General features: G+C 49.3%; 1 protein-coding gene across 3 annotated transcripts in view; it reads right to left on the reverse strand.

Moving 5' to 3' along the window:
* Positions 1 to 12669, reverse strand: part of PRICKLE2 (prickle planar cell polarity protein 2) — a 105041-nt gene that overhangs the window by 33074 nt on the left and 59298 nt on the right. Inside the window, exon 1 of one of the 3 annotated variants that reach the window (XM_086755505.1) lies at positions 7843 to 7980. The exons of the other annotated variants lie outside the window; for them this stretch is intronic. The gene's annotated coding sequence lies outside the window, so the exon portion shown is untranslated. Of the gene's footprint in view, positions 1 to 7842; positions 7981 to 12669 lie in introns of those variants that run through there. 3 annotated transcript variants of the gene reach the window in all.

Below are 12669 nucleotides of genomic sequence, written 5' to 3' on the forward strand. Positions count from 1 at the left end.
AGTTACTCTAACGGAGTTTAGGACTTCCTAGCCAAATTTTAGTGTTCAGGATATCAATTGCAAGCTTCAAAGGTAGACAACCCCAACAGTCCACGCTCAGACAGCGGCAACGCCAGGAGCACGAGCGCTGTGACAGGGAAAAAGCCAGCCTGCACACTTCTGCCCTCCTCCCCGCTCGAGACACATCCCCTCCAGGAGATGGCAGATGGCAGGAGAGCATCAGAGGTCTTGGCTTTCAATAAATGAGAGAAACCAGGCCATCGCGAGGGCTTTAAACAACCGTGTCAAAGAGTTAGTAGGTGAGATGTACGATCAATTAGACCCCACAGGTCACTCCATGCAACTGCCATCCCGCAGCTCACACCGCGCACAGCCAGGAGCATTGAGGACCAGGATGGGAAGCTGATTTACACCAACTCCCATTCCTGCCCCGCCCAGGCAACTGGGTACCGCCGGCCGGTGGTTTCTCTGGGTCAGAAAAGCAAAGGATGAAAAGGTCACAGGTAGCCTGTCTCTCATCAGTGATGTCCCCAGGCCAGGTCAACAGGCTCTGTAAAAACTTCACACCATTAAAACCCGAGCATCTCCAGGCATGAAGTTTCTGGCACCTCCCTGGGCAAACTGTACAAACTCCAAGATCTTGCCCCTGGGATATTCCGTTGTCTTCCTTTCCCCTCATTAAAAGTAGAAGATTAACAGCTTTAATTACAACTATTTTCTTTAGGACATGTTGTTTCATGGGAACAATACTCAGTGTCCTAGGAGTGTCTTTTCACTCCTATGATACGGTTTCCATGACTTCTTCACATAGATCTCACTTACTCAACTTTACTTTATCGTCTTCCAGCTCACTATAATTAAAAATAATTCCCTATAGTAAAAACTTAATATAAAAATGTACATTTCAAATGTGAGATGAAATTGAAAAAGCAATATTCCCCCACTGCACTCAAAGCAGGGTGGCATGAAGTGAGATGATGCACGTGCCAGTGCTTGACCGCGCACACGATGACCGGAGTGACAACGTGCCGTGGGTGCTGATGCTACAGCAGAGAGCTGGTGGGTGCCAGAAAGGGGTCACAACCAGCAGGCTGCCCAGCTGCTCCTGCCAGGAACGGCTTGTTAGTCATTAACGCGGGAATTGTGGTGGAGCCTGGAGATGCTCAGCACATTGGCGTGCCGCATACCTTACCATATAAAGGTGGCATGGCATGTCCTGCAAAGGGAAACCCATTAGCTTGGCTCTGGCCAGTCACAAGCCTCACCTAACCACCACCAAAGCTTCATCAACAATGACTCCTGCTGCCTGTGCGGCCAAGGACCCCACACAACTTCAGAAGAATGTGGGTTTTTTTAAGCAAGAAGAAACAAATGCCAATCACTCTCTGGAAATTCCGTCTTCATTCCTGAGCCTTTCCATCTTGCTCTTATATCAGAGAAGGATCTACAAGCTCATCTCAGGGAGTTACCTGCCCTGGTGATTAAGAGAGATCTCCAGCATCTGGGAGGACATAGAGTTGGAGATATTTCGGTGCTGTTGCTACAAGCTGGGGACATCCTGGAGCATCATTTGACGCCAGGAGCTGAGGGCTGGCAAGGAGAAACCCAGTGATGTTGTGTTTCCCAGGAAAGCGAGGAGAGCTGACAGCACAACCAGCTTCAGGCACAGAGGGTAAATAAAGGAGCCGTTAAGCAGCTGTAGCTTGTGGACAGGGAGGAAAGAAGAGACGGAGCCGGCCAGCAGCCACGGTGCTATGGGAGGCACAGGCTGGGGAGCACCTGGCAGGGCTGCTCGCTGCAGAGCTGCCCTGCAGTGGGGCCAGGACAGCGGGAAGCAAATGGGGAGAAAAAGAACATTTCCTGGTGTCAGATTTAGCTGGAAAGGAGCCTGCCTTGAATTGACTTCACATGGTAGAAAGCAGCAATGGCTCGAAAACAGATTGAAAAATTTGTTCTACTCAAGGCCAGCGCTTCACGTGATGAAGTTACAAGATGGATGTATTTTATTTTGCAATGGCTGCTTTGACGCGGTGCTCTTGGCACGGCGGCTGCTCCTCTCCTCAGAGGAGACTCTAACCCCCCCTGCCCAGTTACATCCCCACCCATCCGCTGGTGCAGGGGGACGATGCAAACTGGATCCACCGCCCCATGCCAGCCCTCTTCTCTCTAGGGACAAAACCAGGCTTACACGGGAAATCTGAAGCAAACAGGATCCAACACACCAAGCAGAGAACCTGGCTCCTGAGTCTCTCTCGCTTGGGATGCAGAAGGTTGCTTCCAGCCCAGGTCCACCTACGCACAGCTCGCCACGAGCCCAACTGACCTGCGAGGTCGCTGGGACAAAGCAGCCTCTTGTTGCACGCCGCAGTTTGCAAAGCACAGCCTCTGCCACCGCTGGAGCCTTCCGCAGCCCTTTCATCACAGCAACGGCACCAACAATAAGTTAAACCATACTGAAAACACTAGTGCTGCGCAAGAGGCTCCGGAGAGAACCGCGAGCGTGCCCCCAGCTTTCTGAAGAGAGCCAAGGACTCCCTGCTGTGAAAAACCAGCCATGACTGCAAACTGGGAAAGCACAAACAGAGCTAAAAAGCCTGGGAAGAGGGACCTAGGGCAGCCTAAAGTAACTGGCTGCAAGGATCTCCTCTTCCAGCTGGCTTGGCTGGTGGACACACAGGACCTAAGGAGGTCAACCCCACCAAAGTGAAGCCTGCCCGGGCTGGGCAATGCGACTGTTCTAAGAAAGGGCAGCTGCTCTTCTGGCAGCACCAAGAACGAAAGCAGAGTTTAAAATCGTGGCAGAAATGTTAAAATTCCTCTCGGACAAAGAAGGAACTCGGCAAACAGCCCTTATCATCCCCCGGCGCTGCTTATCTCTGCTTCTCACTTGTTTCTTCCGGGATGGAAATAAATGGGCTGTGTAAGGGAGCAGCTCCGTCTCCAGACAATGCGAGAAGCAGGAATGCCACAGCCCGCGCCGGGCCATGTGATGCCTCTGCCGCGCGCCGCAATAAAGGATTTGCATACATGTGTGCACACATTAACATACAAGATTGTCAATCCCTCCAAAAACAATGGTCTGCTCAGCTTGGATGGGATGTGTGAAAGCAAAGGGGCAACTCCCTTCCCACTCAGCTTAAGACATATGCAGCAGCCTGATTATTTTTTTTAGCATCGTGCCATCATTCTGATTGCAATGAGGCTTTTGGGCCAGTGGTCAGTCAATAAATCACAAGACTTCTCGGAAATGGGAAAGGCTGAGGATTTGGGGCAGCTCATGTGACCCCTGAGCCTCTTAACAAGGGCGTCTTAATATCCCTACCTGTTATCTCCTCCCCTCATTTGAGAGCTAATGAGGCATCTTCCCACCCTGAGTGAGCTCCAGCTATGCAGACCCATTTCTCCAGACCCTACAGGCAAGGCAAACATTTATCTAAACTGAAAAATTAACATAGTCCTTCACTGCCATAGGAGAAGCCCAGTGGCTCTTCTCCAATACAGGTACTGCTCTCCCATTTCACAGATGGGGAAGCTGAGGCGTGGGAGTACCCACAGGCAGCATCCAGTTGTGGCTTCCCCATCAGTTGCCTGACCTTCATCAGCTTCACCAGAGGAGCCCCAAGCTTTTATTCTCAAAACAGGCAATTGGAGCTGAAGTTCTGTCTCCTTCTCCAACTTCTCTAACCCCATATTTTGAACCAAACGCTCCCAGTAGCACAGCTGGCTTCTGCCCACAACCCTGGGTCCCATGGACCTCAGCATCTCTCTGGACAAAATATTTCTGCAACTTCACAGCTCTTCCATAGTCACTCAAGCCAGAAGAAAACCTATCAGTGGGAACAAATTGCAAAGGCCTTGTGCTACCTAGGTTGGAAAGGAATCTTATTGAAAGCATTTATCTGCTCAAACAGGGTGCAGGAGGCTAAGGAGGTGACTTAGACACCAGCATTTACACCAAGGTGCTCTTGGTGGCCTGCAAGGATGGCCAAGGGAGGACAATGTTCACTTGACCCAAGATGCTGTAGGAACATCAACATCAGCTGGTAGCAACAGAGCAGCACGAAGCTGCCAAGAAGCTAAGGAAGTGAGAAATAACCCAGGAACCCAACTACTCCTATAGAAGCAGCTCCCCTCAGTTTCAGTGGCCATAGGGGAGCATGTGTAGCTGCACATCTCCAGAAAGGTCTGCAGTAGGTGGAGAAACCCTGAGAGGATGGAAGAGTTGCAAGTTAGACTCTTCTCCATCTTCCCCATCCATCTTCCCTTCTCTACCCACTTGATTCGCTTGAGGCAAGTCAGATTTTCAGTGTTGCTTTACTTTTAATCTCCTCTGACCTGCACAGTGCCAACAGCTGCAATTGTGAAGGTATCCAGGGTGGTGTTGACACTTTTATTACAAACCCCATTTCCACTCCTGGAAAAAATTCTCCTCTCTGGCTGAAGTCGTCCATGCTCAATCTCAGGCTGGAGACTAATTTTATTTTCAAGACTCTGTAAAAATCCTTCACCATTGCAAGGGTTATTCTTGCTTATTTAACAAAATGAATTTAAAAAATAACTATCCCCAGTATTGCCAGCTGCAGCTAAATATGAGCAAAAGCAGTCTCCAAGGATTTTCCAGTTGGTCTGCTTTCATGGTGAATCAGGACCATAGAAGCGGGTGGAACATCTGCCCATGGGTCCCCAAACCACTGCTTCCCTGCGGCACAGCCCAGGGCAGCCTTCAGGCTGCTTCAAGTTCTGCTGTCTGTGGTCTCAGGCACCGCGTGGCAGACAACAACCACCAGTGCACAAGGCTGTGTTCTTCCCAGGTGAGACCAAGAAATTAGGACAAAACACAACACAATGTACAAAACCCCACATCCCCCATCTGGGCTGTCTTGGTGCCTTCTTAGGCAAACGAAGAACCAGGACCGCAGCCCAAAACTGTGTCCAGATCTCTCAGCTACACCCTAGGATGAATTCAAACACAACCAACTCTTCCAACTTGTGGCTAAATCACACTGGGAGAGCTGAGGTGCATCACGGGTCATTTGGGGGAGCCCAGGAGCACCCCAGTGCTCTGCAGTAAACACCAGCCCCCGCTCAGGCTCCAGTTTCTCCTCGTAAGCTGGGTAATAGCCCCTGGGTCCTTCAACATCCTCCTGACCCGAACCACTCTGCCAGGCTGCTCCCGTGAGCCACAACCCCTGACACAAACCACGAAAATTCTGATGCATAAAGATGAGATGTTTAAATTAAGAGATATTAATAACTCGGCAGATCTCAGAAGAACTCTCTATTTGGAGCTCTCAAGATATTTTGCAGCAGACGCAATATTTTTTTTGTAATAGAGGTTAGACAGAGGTGGGCAAAGTGCTATATCCGTGTGAGCCGCAGATCAAGCAAGGGAGAGAGAGAGAGAAAAGAGGAAAAATAAAGTGCTGCGAGCCCCAGGCTGTTGCCCAGCCGTGCTACCAGGAGGAAAAGCGTCCAACAGGCTGCTCTGGCACATCCAAGATGATGGAGGCAGTCTGCCAGCTCACGGGCTTGCCACTCATCTCAAAATATTTATGTTAGGTTTTTTTTTTTTTTGGTTGGTTTTTTTTTTCCCCCCTCCCTTAAAGGACCAGCTCTTAACATACAGAAATGTTAACCAGCACATATTTTTCCCCGGCCATGGAGAAGAAATGCAAACCACTAGTTTCCAAGACGAAGAGACAAACAGGCTCAATAACAGCAATCACAACCCTGAAGCTGGTGGGCAAACAATGCTGAGGCCAATCTCATCATTTTGGAAGGCAGGGAGAGCAATGGGATGGGCTAACCCGGGAGGTGTGGATACCTGGGAAGGGTTTGCTGTCCCCCATGACAGGACAACCCCAAGGCCCCAAGAGCGCAGTGGGATGGAGCAGGGGGCAGCGGAGGGAGGGGGCAGCGGCAGGACCCTCACCAAACTCCCTCTGGGCTGAGTTCAGCAGCGCTCCCCACCCAAGAGCCAATGTCCCTCTGTGCTGCAAAGCCCCTGTCCTTCCCCACGGGTTATCTTGTCAGATTTTCAGTTATAGCATTCGGTGGCTTTTCAGCCTAACAAGACGCAGAGCTGTATCACAGGGTTTTTTTTTTTCCTGCTGCTTAACTGAAGGAAGAAACTTGCCTGCAAGCCTGCATTTCTAGCAAGATTTAAGCTCTACCTCTGGACCCCAAACCAGCTCTCCACAAAGAAGCCTTGCTCTGTTCAGCATGTAGGTGCTCACTGTCTTCTCCAGTTTGCATATACCTGGTCTGTTCACAGGCAGTATCTACCCTCCTGCCCCTCTCTTCCTCCTCCCCTTTCCAGGCTGGCAGCCCATCTCTCCAGCACCAGTCTCAGACAGACAGGCTAAGTGAAACAGTTCCCGATGGTCTGCCCTGGGACTGTAAGTGCTATTTTAAGGGACCTCACCAGTTTGCATTTGCAGCATGACAAGCAGAAACCACGGGAAGCAGTAAACACGCTGCAGTTCGACCATCTCCCAGGCCATACGTCCTAAAGGAAAAAACCCGGATGATCGGCAAAAATGCTTGGAAGCAGGATGAGCCGGGCTGAAAATTGCAATTATTTCAAAAGTTGAGGCTTAGACGGTGTCCCCTGAGAGAGGCAACACCAACCCGCTTGTGAACGCAATCACTGCCAGCCGGATCTGCGTACGCGCTGGCTAAGCCCGAGCGAGTCTGCCAACGGCAAGTGCGCAAGGCTGGGTCATGTTGTTCAGCTGAATCTGGCTGGTAGAAAACACGCGACGGCAGGAGATTAAAACACGAAGCAAAATATAATCTTGTTAGCTGCAGGTAGTTTTACTTTACCAATCTTTATCGCAGGCTCAAGCCGGCACCCTTATAAATACAACGCAGTGACGTGAGACGTGTAAGTGCTCCCACAGTAGGTGAAATAATCGCGGAATAAAAACAAGTCAGATAAGTTACAAGATAAGAGGGCTGAATCGGAAAGGATGACACTGCATCTGGTGCGAATAATTATTCTGGCATTATTCTGTCCAGCGCTAATCCTCAACGGCTGAAAAAGATTCAATCAGTGTTTAGCAGCGCCAAGGAATCATGACTACAAAACAAAGAGTAACTGGATTAAAATCTTTCCGTGGTCACAGGTCACGTCTGTGTCACATCTGCTTAAACTGTGCCTTCAATGAACAGAAAAAATGGAAATTTGACTGGAAAAGATTGCACGGAAAAAACCTAACTCCCAGGCTGCCGTTTGGTTGGTTTACAGTTCAACATGAAAACCAACCCCAGGTTGGTTTACACTTAGGCATTCTGGCATGAAAAAGGATGCAGAAAGATTATTACTTTAAAACTCTGTATCCTTAGGAAAGCAAAACCGCCACAATAAACATCTGAACAGCCATGTCCTTATCCACAACCCCAGCCTGCATGCAATCTGCTCAAAAAATGCCCAGAGAACCCAGGCTTCCAGAAGCTGCATTTACCAGAGCAATAAAATGAACACTGAAAGATGAGGATTTCTTAATATTTATTCCTATTTAGAGCCAGCTGACCCTTCCTGATTATTTTTAAAATGAGAAATCCATTACAGCGGCATCAACATTTCTCCTCGACTTCCCGCAGCTGCAGAAATGCAATTTCACAATTAACCTTTTACACCCACAAACAACGAGAACAGCAAAGGGTGGGAAAACAGCGCAGCCCCTCCGCGGATCACCACCAACAGCACATCGAGCAAAGTTAGCACGCAGCTACGTGCATGCACGGAATGCTGCTTATTCCTCCTCCTCCCCGCTACTTTCCATCCCTCCTAAAAATCCATGACAACTTTGAAGTTGCTGGCAAAATGCAGTTTCTTACCTGTTCCCACCGACGACGGCAGCGCAGGAGGAAAAAATCTGGTGGTTTGCTGAGCCGTCCTAGTCGTGGCAGTCGCCTGTCGGCGGGTGGGCTGCTCGCAGGACCAGCCCAAGCACCGCAGTGCCATAAAGCATCCCGCGCTCTCCCGGTGCAGCCCACCGCCCCGCAGCACGCAGCCAAGGGGCTGCCTGCCCAGCGTTTTTGTCAGAGCCTTTCAGACGGCGGCGTGTCTCCGAAGGAAACCCGCCGTGGAAGAACGTGCCATTCCTGCCCCGCGTCTTAAGCTTTCGCTTAAATTGCCTCGCTCTGAGATCCAGCTCTGGAGGGTGCCCCACTCTCTGCGCTCAATCCCAATGAATCCAACAGCTCCCCATTCAACCTGCCTTTCGCTAAATGACCCTGCGAGGTGGCAAGAGGATGTCCAATTTGCTCTCTGAGCGCAAGGCATTAACGAGGAGAGATGCAGCCCATGGAGAATAATTGGCGGCGCGGGAGCGGCGCGGGGCTCTGCTGTTGCATTGCTCTCCTCTCCTGCATGCTAATGAGCAATGATGTCAGCAAGCCAAAGTCACCGCATCCGGACCGTGCGCCGCGGCCCGGCCACCCTCCCATTTATTTACATGGAAATCGGCTCGCTCTTAGAAATCAATAAATCCCGTAGCCTGCTTAGGGAAGAGGAGAGAAAAAAAAATAATAATAAAAAAATTCCTTCTCGCTGGCTCACATGTGTGTGTTTCAAAGAGTTGGCTCCGCACCAGCAGCCCAAATTGAATGGTGCGAAGACACTAATTATCCCTCCCCAACTATCATCTCATTTGATGCTGACCGCATCTCAACTTGCTGTCAAATTCAAGGCACTGCTGCTTAGGTACGCGGGCTATTAAGGCAACGATCCGTTGGCTCTGAGCAACGTATCATTTTTCTCCTGGCTTTCAATGCCCTCTTAATTATTTTCTGCAGTCGTTTTGCTGTGATTCCCCACTGGGTTTTAGATGCAGCATGTCTGTGCACCAGCAGGGCTAAATATTCTGGGAAATACAAGTTATTAGCACGGCATTTTGGTTACCGCATATTTTAATACGTTTTCTTTCATATGGCCCCAAGAGATGCCCAATTCACACCTTTTATGCGTATGGCAGGTGAGTACTGCGAGCCCCAGGAACACGCCAGCCCAACGGGGATGCTGAAGTTTCCCTCCCCTCGGAAAAGAAAAGAAAACGCAGAAAAGGAGCTATGCTGCCAAATCTCTTCTGCTGCTCTTAAAGCTTGTTGCTTGGGAATTAGGTGGTCACAAACGAATCTCTGCTTCAAGTCAACGGGAGGAGAGCATACTTCTTTGCTTTTGCATTCGCAAAAAGTGAAAGAAATTTTAAAACCTTCTTTCTGTGGGCTCAGAAAAATACAGAAAGCAAATAAAATCTGCCCAACATGTAGTGCTTTTGTAGCACACTCCTGACTTTTGGGGCCTGGCCCTTGATTTTGGCAATATTAGCTATGTTTACAGAACACAGAAAGATGCAAAAACTACAGCTGCGAGTCTTTTCGCAGACTCAGATGCCTTAAATTATTATTATTAAGGCTCATAAATTAGGTTTTATTATATGGAATTACACTCAAAATCTCAAGGGTGAGATCTTCAGCTGGGACCAGCCCAGCTCCTCCTCAGAGTCGCCCCAACTCACCCTGGCCAAGCAGGATGGACCGACAATGTACAGAGACCTCATCTGGCGCAGACAGAACTTTAGACAAAAGAAAATATTCATGGCCGCAGATGAAATATTTGAGCATTTACCGTTCTGGTATTATTTTATTTTATTTTTTTTACCCTCCTTTTTTTTTTTTTTTTAAATTAAAACTGCAGCTGCCAGTCCAAGAGTTGAGCGCTGACCCTGTTCCTGCATCCAGCTGCATCACTTCCACTTCTGCTGAGGAACGCGGCAGCGCCGAGGAGGGTCCTCCTCCAGCTCCTCCAACTACACAGAGCAACCGAACTCATAGGAAAAAAACTCCCCTGACCCTTCAGATTCTTAAACTGGCACATTCTGTCCCTTCTAGCTCGCTTTGGTGTTGCGGGCGGGCTGCTAGCTCGCCTCTCTCCAGCTAGCATGCCAAGGCCCCAAGATGACGTATTTTTCCTCTTAAATTCTGAACATGTTAATTACAATACAAAGGAAAGGAGACAAAAATGAACTGGCAAAAGCAAATAAAGAAGCCTGCTTGTAAAATTATAATGTTGAGCAGAAACGCTGCGGAGCAGAAATTACCCGTGTTTACTGTAAGAACCTTCCCTGGAAATGCATTGTCAAAAGCACCCAGCAGCGACTAGGGGCTACAACCAGCATGAAGAATAAGTCCTGCTCTGTATGGCACGTCCTGTATGTGCTAATTTTCACCAAACACATGAGTAAAATGCCTGACTTTATCTGCATTAACCTTCAAGGGGCAAAGGCCCTTTCGCTGTAAACACTTGGGAGCAAAGCGCCTATTAATGCTCCAAGTGCCACTCGAGCAGGACCGCCAGCCGGCCCCGTGCCCAGGGGAAAGGCTGGCAGGGCACAAGCACAAGTGTCCAACCCCACCTCTTGTACGACCTGCTCTGCATAACTCCATCTACAGCAGCTTTGATCACCCAGTCTGACGTGATCCACAGGGTGGATGGCGGTGTCGTCCTGTGGACAACAAGTTCTCATCCCGAGTTCTGCTTGGCTGTCCTGGCCAACTGAATTATCCTCAAGAAAGGGATCACACTAGAAATGGCAAACTTTTAAGCATAAGTTGATCCACAAAGATAAAATGGGAGTGACAATCGAGCTGATATAAAAGATCAGTAAGACCAACACTCAGAACATCTCAGCTGCATGGCTAGCTATATGCAGAAGAGCTTTGTGTCTCCAAAGAGCATGTATAATCGTTATCACTCCTGGCAGACTCCTTGTTCCAATACTTGCAAACCTAAATATCCACAAAATCCAACAAACAGACTCTTCTGAGACAAGAAATCAGATTACAGGCTGCCACGTTTGGACAAACAACTGTCTTAGGAAAGTGGAAACGAACCCTCCTGCTTTGAAAGCTGCCAGTTCGCTGGCGATTGCTCCACATTACCATTACCTACTGCAAGGCTTGTGAAAAGGTCATGTGTTGGAATAACTCCAGAAGGCATACAAGATTTCTTGACGGATTCTGCACATTATGCAGGTGAAATGGGTGTTTCATTAAGCAGCAAGGAGAATACCGAGCCGGTGGAACGCATTATCAAAGGTCACGTGAAGGACTTGCATCATTACAAGGATAGATGCTGACAACTGCCAGCAATGAAGCAAGCAACCAGAAGTAAAGACTATTTCAGTCTTTACTTATACCAGACCTTAGCTACTGAAATAAAGAAAGATTAAGAGCAGGAAGCCTTCGCTTAGGTGCAGAGGTGTGAGATGGACAACCCTGCTTGTAAATATAGCCACATCATTCTTCCCTTTGCTGCTAGTTTTAAAGACCCAAACCCAGTCAAATTTAAACTTTTTGCCATTTGCACAAACTCATCCCTACGGCTAATTTAACAGATCACTGCAAGAGCCCATGTTTCACAAACGCTGTGTTTTATCAGCGTGGTGCATTGATCGGCCGTCAATTAATAGGGCTCCACGTGACACTGTTGACTCTCTCCCGATGACAACGAGCTACACGGCACGGCCACACGCAGCGACAGCAGACTGCTGTCCTCAAGGTCACCAGGCTACTAACCTGATGAATGTCAGATCAAGTTGCCTTTCTGAATTATTTAGCAAGCATCCTCTGCTGCAGCTTGCCAGGGCAGCATACAGCACTGCTACCTTGGGATGTCACAGAGGTTCCAGCCTCCTCTGCCCCAAAATGCTGCCCATGCGGACAAAGGCTGGCCCCTGCACCACACGCATCATGAGCCTGTCTGGGATCGGTGGGATGGCAGGTCCCCCCAATCACTGAGCCCGTCCTGGCTCACGGCAACAGGCACAATAACAAATTACTTTCCCATCACTCTTTCTATCCACAGAAATGCAGAATTGGATACCCACAGTGGTTTCTTTCCCCTCTGTTCCCACGCTCGCCCCTGTAATTTGCAGAGAACTCTCCGCTCGCTGAGCCAGTGTTCCCGCCCCGGTGCCAGGACGGGCCATGCACAGCACGGTCCCCGGGCCGGGGGACAGCCGGGGCTGCTCTCCCATGGCCACGGGGCAGCAAAAAGCAGCAGAACGAGAGGCTGGAGAGGGCACAGCTTTGCAAACAACGGAGGAAAGGCAAGGTGATTGCAAACAGCTGTCAGGAGTGAGCAGGGAAGGGAGAAGACTTTACATGGCAAGGTCCAGCCCCACTTCTCCCAACCAAAAATACCTGGCTCTTCAGGAGACATGTAGGGATGGGGAAAGCTTCTTGGAGAACTCGAGTCATGAAATACAGGTCAGGACTTTAAATGAGGTTCAGCTATCTTTTTTCCTTTTTTTTTTTTTTTCTTTTTTAGCAAAGCAGCAGACCCTCCCCAGACTTCTCACTGCCAGAAGCAGGGATGTCTTATCTCAAAGAAAAATGGGATGGAGGGAGGGGCAGAGAGACCAAGATTAGATGCAGATCATTAATCCCCAAAACTTGGCCTCCTCTACTTTTCCTCAGGGCTGCCATTTGTACCTTCACATGGCTGCTGCCTGAGACCACGCGAGAGAGACCCTCTCCTCCTGCTGTCGCTTCTGCTGAGTACCGCTCATTTTTGGCAGAGCCACGGGTAAGGATCTGCGCTGTCGGTTTGCAAGAAGCAATTTCGTTTTTAAAACACCATGGAGCCCAGCAGCAGCTGAC

The sequence above is a fragment of the Chlamydotis macqueenii genome, chromosome 10 (genome assembly GCF_036417535.1).
Source record: "Chlamydotis macqueenii isolate bChlMac1 chromosome 10, bChlMac1.mat, whole genome shotgun sequence".
NCBI classification, from domain to species: Eukaryota; Metazoa; Chordata; class Aves; order Otidiformes; family Otididae; genus Chlamydotis; species Chlamydotis macqueenii.